This window comes from Pieris brassicae, unplaced genomic scaffold (assembly GCF_905147105.1).
Source record: "Pieris brassicae unplaced genomic scaffold, ilPieBrab1.1, whole genome shotgun sequence".
Classification (NCBI taxonomy): domain Eukaryota; kingdom Metazoa; phylum Arthropoda; class Insecta; order Lepidoptera; family Pieridae; genus Pieris; species Pieris brassicae.
In genome coordinates this window covers 1,503-7,500 of record NW_025575921.1, presented here as the reverse complement: position 1 = coordinate 7,500, position 5,998 = coordinate 1,503, and the positions used below count along the sequence as shown (strand labels likewise).

Sequence of the window (5,998 nt, the reverse complement as noted above, 5' to 3'; positions counted from 1 at the left end):
TGTTTTTTCTTTTCTTCAAATAAACCCACATTGCCATTTCTCTGAGCGTGTGCTGCGAGCTTCAACGAGAAACATTCGGCGCGAAACTGTCGAGCGGCCGGCCGTCGCGCGCCGCACCTGTACGAGAAACATTTTCCTCTGACGTTGCATCGGAATAATTATTATACATACATACATACATACATACATACATACATATTATTAATAAATATAATTGTTTTTTTTGTTTTTTCTTTTCTTCAAATAAACCCACATTGCCATTTCTCTGAGCGTGTGCTGCGAGCTTCAACGAGAAACATTCGGCGCGAAACTGTCGAGCGGCCGGCCGTCGCGCGCCGCACCTGTACGAGAAACATTTTCCTCTGACGTTGCATCGGAATAATTATTATAATTCATTATTATACATACATACATACATACATACATACATACATACATATTATTAATAAATATAATTGTTTTTTTTGTTTTTTCTTTTCTTCAAATAAACCCACATTGCCATTTCTCTGAGCGTGTGCTGCGAGCTTCAACGAGAAACATTCGGCGCGAAACTGTCGAGCGGCCGGCCGTCGCGCGCCGCACCTGTACGAGAAACATTTTCCTCTGACGTTGCATCGGAATAATTATTATAATTCATTATTATACATACATACATACATACATACATACATACATACATATTATTAATAAATATAATTGTTTTTTTTGTTTTTTCTTTTCTTCAAATAAACCCACATTGCCATTTCTCTGAGCGTGTGCTGCGAGCTTCAACGAGAAACATTCGGCGCGAAACTGTCGAGCGGCCGGCCGTCGCGCGCCGCACCTGTACGAGAAACATTTTCCTCTGACGTTGCATCGGAATAATTATTATAATTCATTATTATACATACATACATACATACATACATACATACATATTATTAATAAATATAATTGTTTTTTTTGTTTTTTCTTTTCTTCAAATAAACCCACATTGCCATTTCTCTGAGCGTGTGCTGCGAGCTTCAACGAGAAACATTCGGCGCGAAACTGTCGAGCGGCCGGCCGTCGCGCGCCGCACCTGTACGAGAAACATTTTCCTCTGACGTTGCATCGGAATAATTATTATAATTCATTATTATACATACATACATACATACATACATACATACATATTATTAATAAATATAATTGTTTTTTTTGTTTTTTCTTTTCTTCAAATAAACCCACATTGCCATTTCTCTGAGCGTGTGCTGCGAGCTTCAACGAGAAACATTCGGCGCGAAACTGTCGAGCGGCCGGCCGTCGCGCGCCGCACCTGTACGAGAAACATTTTCCTCTGACGTTGCATCGGAATAATTATTATACATACATACATACATACATACATACATATTATTAATAAATATAATTGTTTTTTTTGTTTTTTCTTTTCTTCAAATAAACCCACATTGCCATTTCTCTGAGCGTGTGCTGCGAGCTTCAACGAGAAACATTCGGCGCGAAACTGTCGAGCGGCCGGCCGTCGCGCGCCGCACCTGTACGAGAAACATTTTCCTCTGACGTTGCATCGGAATAATTATTATAATTCATTATTATACATACATACATACATACATACATACATACATACATATTATTAATAAATATAATTGTTTTTTTTGTTTTTTCTTTTCTTCAAATAAACCCACATTGCCATTTCTCTGAGCGTGTGCTGCGAGCTTCAACGAGAAACATTCGGCGCGAAACTGTCGAGCGGCCGGCCGTCGCGCGCCGCACCTGTACGAGAAACATTTTCCTCTGACGTTGCATCGGAATAATTATTATAATTCATTATTATACATACATACATACATACATACATACATACATACATATTATTAATAAATATAATTGTTTTTTTTGTTTTTTCTTTTCTTCAAATAAACCCACATTGCCATTTCTCTGAGCGTGTGCTGCGAGCTTCAACGAGAAACATATCTATCAATACAAATGTCTATTCAAAAAAAAGAAAACAAACAAAATCATATCAGTCAATAAAATAAATAATAATATTTTTTTACTACTACTACTAGTACTACTACGTGCTACTACTGCACGCCAATACACATACATAATAAAATGAAAAATCGTCTCTCTCTCGCTCGCTCTACGAGAAACATTCGACGTCCGCTCCAATGCCGACGCGGACTATTGCTCTCGGTATAGATGTGGAGCGAAACAGTCGTGCGCACAGCGTCGACTCGTTCTCGTTGCCGCGCGTCGTTCGTCTCAAATAGACACGAACGACGGACGAGAGAGAATAGAATGTGTTCTTGTTTTTGTGTTTGTGCGAAGTGTGAGAATATTATATACATATATTCGCGCATGGATGATATAGATATGGGTATGGATTTTCGGAGGAAATTATATCAAATTCGTATTTCGAATGCGAGACCGCCGAGATCTTTCCCAGCTCTCTCTCTCTCTGTGTGTGTGGTGTATAGTACATTTTATATATCTCTCTTGTGTCAACACAAAATAACAAAGAATATACATACTACTCCTCCTCATATTTTATATAATATAATATAAAATTATATTATAGCACCGCGTTCGCAGACCGTATGGTGATGTTACCAATCGACCAAGATTTGGGACCGTCTCCCCCGGTGTTATCTGTGATGTTAAAAGAATACGCTTCTAGGCACACCTCAACGCAGGGCGCCTAGCGTGTTCGACACGTGCGCGGTCGCCACGGCGACCGTATATGTAAAGAATGTATAAAAGAGGACGCACACGCGCCCATCGTCGAAACGGTGTGCGCAGCGTCGTGTTGGAATTTATCCCTCAAGCTCCGGGCGTTGATCGTATCTAGTGCGAATCATGCGTGTGTGTGCGCATGTAATTGCCAGCCGAGTTTTAATATGTTTACAATAACGTATTGAATAAAAATTGAGAAGTTGCGTTTAGATGAATGTTCAATTTTCAAATTGTCACAACATCGATTCCCGCCCGCGGGGTCGTGTTCGTTGCAGTTTTATGTCCCTCACAGTGGTCGAGCATCGTTGTACATCACCTCGTTGCGAGATCGTGACGGGACGGCCGCTCGTAGACCGGTCAAAGTTAGTCTATCGATATGAAGCGCGAACGTCGCGTCGCGTGCAAATTCGACGCGTTACGTTCACGCGTGTCGAGAAGGCGCGCGCGCAAGCGCGCGCCCCTCGACGCCGCCGAGCCAGCGGCTCGCCGAAGCCGCGTGACCGCGGTGTAGGCGTGTCGTTTGCGTAAGCAGCTCCCTGGTTGATCCTGCCAGTAGTTATATGCTTGTCTCAAAGATTAAGCCATGCATGTCTCAGTGCAAGCCGTATTAAGGCGATACCGCGAATGGCTCAATATATCAGTTTTGGTTCCTTAGATCTTACTCAGTTACTTGGACAACTGTGGTAATTCTAGAGCTAATACATGCAATCAGAACTCTGACCAGTGATGGGATGAGTGCTTTTATTAGATCAAAACCAATCGGCGGAGGGCCATGCGTCCGAAGTCGTTAATTTTGATGAATCTGGATAACTTTTGCCGATCGCACGGTCCAGTACCGGCGACGCATCTTTCAAATGTCTGCCTTATCAACTTTCGATGGTAGTTTCTGCGACTACCATGGTTGTCACGGGTAACGGGGAATCAGGGTTCGATTCCGGAGAGGGAGCCTGAGAAACGGCTACCACATCCAAGGAAGGCAGCAGGCGCGCAAATTACCCACTCCCGGCACGGGGAGGTAGTGACGAAAAATAACGATACGGGACTCTTACGAGGCCTCGTAATCGGAATGAGTACACTTTAAATATTTTAACGAGGAACAATTGGAGGGCAAGTCTGGTGCCAGCAGCCGCGGTAATTCCAGCTCCAATAGCGTATACTAAAATTGTTGCGGTTAAAAAGCTCGTAGTTGCATTTGTGCGCCGCGCTGTCGGTGCACCGCATCCGCGGTGATACTGACACGTCTGCGGAGCATATCGTCGGTGAGCCGGCGGTAAAACGCCGGTTCAATATCAAAATCCTATCGCGGTGCTCTTCGGTGAGTGTCGAGGTGGGCCGACAATTTTACTTTGAACAAATTAGAGTGCTCAAAGCGGGCTCAAAATGCCGCTTGAATATTTCGTGCATGGAATAATAGAATATGATCTCGGTTCTATTTTGTTGGTTTTCAGAACTCCGAGGTAATGATTAATAGGGATAACTGGGGGCATTCGTATTGCGACGTTAGAGGTGAAATTCTTGGATCGTCGCAAGACGAACATCAGCGAAAGCATTTGCCAAAGGTGTTTTCATCAATCAAGAACGAAAGTTAGAGGTTCGAAGGCGATTAGATACCGCCCTAGTTCTAACCGTAAATATGTCATCTAGCGATCCGCCGACGTTACTACAATGGCTCGGCGGGCAGCTTCCGGGAAACCAAAGATTTTGGACTCCGGGGGGAGTATGGTTGCAAAGCTGAAACTTAAAGGAATTGACGGAAGGGCACCACCAGGAGTGGAGCCTGCGGCTTAATTTGACTCAACACGGGAAATCTCACCAGGCCCGGACACCGGAAGGATTGACAGATTAACAGCTCTTTCTTGATTCGGTGGGTGGTGGTGCATGGCCGTTCTTAGTTGGTGGAGCGATTTGTCTGGTTAATTCCGGTAACGAACGAGACTCTAGCCTGCTAAATAGGCGTCGTCATTCAAGGTGTGCGCGACTCTCGGGGAGCGCAACTCACTGGCGACGTATTAAAATTCTTCTTAGAGGGACCGGCGGCTTCGAGCCGCACGAGATTGAGCAATAACAGGTCTGTGATGCCCTTAGATGTCCTGGGCCGCACGCGCGCTACACTGAAGGAATCAACATGTTCTCCCTGGCCTAGAGGCCCGGGCAACCCGTTGAAACTCCTTCGTGCTGGGGATTGGGGTTTGCAATTATCCCCCATAAACGAGGAATTCCTAGTAAGCGCGAGTCATAAGCTCGCGTTGATTACGTCCCTGCCCTTTGTACACACCGCCCGTCGCTACTACCGATTGAATGATTTAGTGAGGTCTTCGGACCGACACGCGGTGGCCTCACGGCCGTCGGCGTTGCTGGGAAGTTGACCAAACTTGATCATTTAGAGGAAGTAAAAGTCGTAACAAGGTTTCCGTAGGGGAACCTGCGGAAGGATCATTAACGTTGGTTTTTTCTTTTTGTTTTGTTGTTGTCAAAGACTCGCAAAAAAAGAAAAAAATACAAAAACACGTGAATGATACGAATCAAAATCGAATCCGAGACGGTTGACTCTCTCTCGTCGATTCGCGACGTGTGCGTTGCGACACGCTTTGATTAGCGTTCGCTATCGCCTATTGATACTTTGAAATAATATTTTAATTTTTGTGTACAACCACGCAAATAAAAGAGATTTTCTTTCTTTTCATTTGTCGTACACGTTAATGATAAGTATTATTTTCAAATTTTTTTGTTTAATTTTTTCGCACCTTTTATATTTTCTCATACAAAAACACACACAAAAACAAAACGATTACCCTGAACGGTGGATCACTTGGCTCGCGGGTCGATGAAAGAACGCAGTTAACTGCGCGTCATAGTGTGAACTGCAGGACACATTTGAACATCGACATTTCGAACGCACATTGCGGTCCGTGGAGAAATATCCAGGACCACTCCTGTCTGAGGGCCGGCTGCATAAAAACAAAAAGCCACACTGTTCGCGTGACGAGCGGCGATCGCTGCGACTCCGGTCGTAGCGCCGCATCTCTGTCGCGCGTGCAATTGACGGTTTCGCTAGGCCGCCGAGCGGCCGAACGATCCGTTCGAATATATGTTCGATTACGACTCGTCATCCGTATTGGCCGTGTTAAGCCACGTCTATACGATACTTTTGTCGCACAAATAAATTCTCCCCGCCGCACCGTGTCTCCCGCGGCACGGGTGCGCGTCGAGTCTTTACGCAACGACAACGACAACGACGACAACGACGTTCGCGTTTACGCGTCGCGCGTGTTTGCTC

At 44.7% G+C, this 5,998-nt stretch overlaps 2 non-coding genes across 2 annotated transcripts; both read left to right on the top strand.

The window, feature by feature from the left end:
• The first annotated feature begins 3,254 nt into the window (after positions 1-3,254).
• LOC123719231 lies at positions 3,255-5,160 on the top strand. Its single transcript, XR_006755295.1, has one exon. It is a non-coding gene; the product is annotated as a small subunit ribosomal RNA (ribosomal RNA).
• A 350-nt stretch (positions 5,161-5,510) lies between these two features.
• On the top strand, positions 5,511-5,668 carry LOC123719235. The gene has a single exon (XR_006755299.1). It is a non-coding gene; the product is annotated as a 5.8S ribosomal RNA (ribosomal RNA).
• The last annotated feature ends 330 nt before the right edge of the window (positions 5,669-5,998 follow it).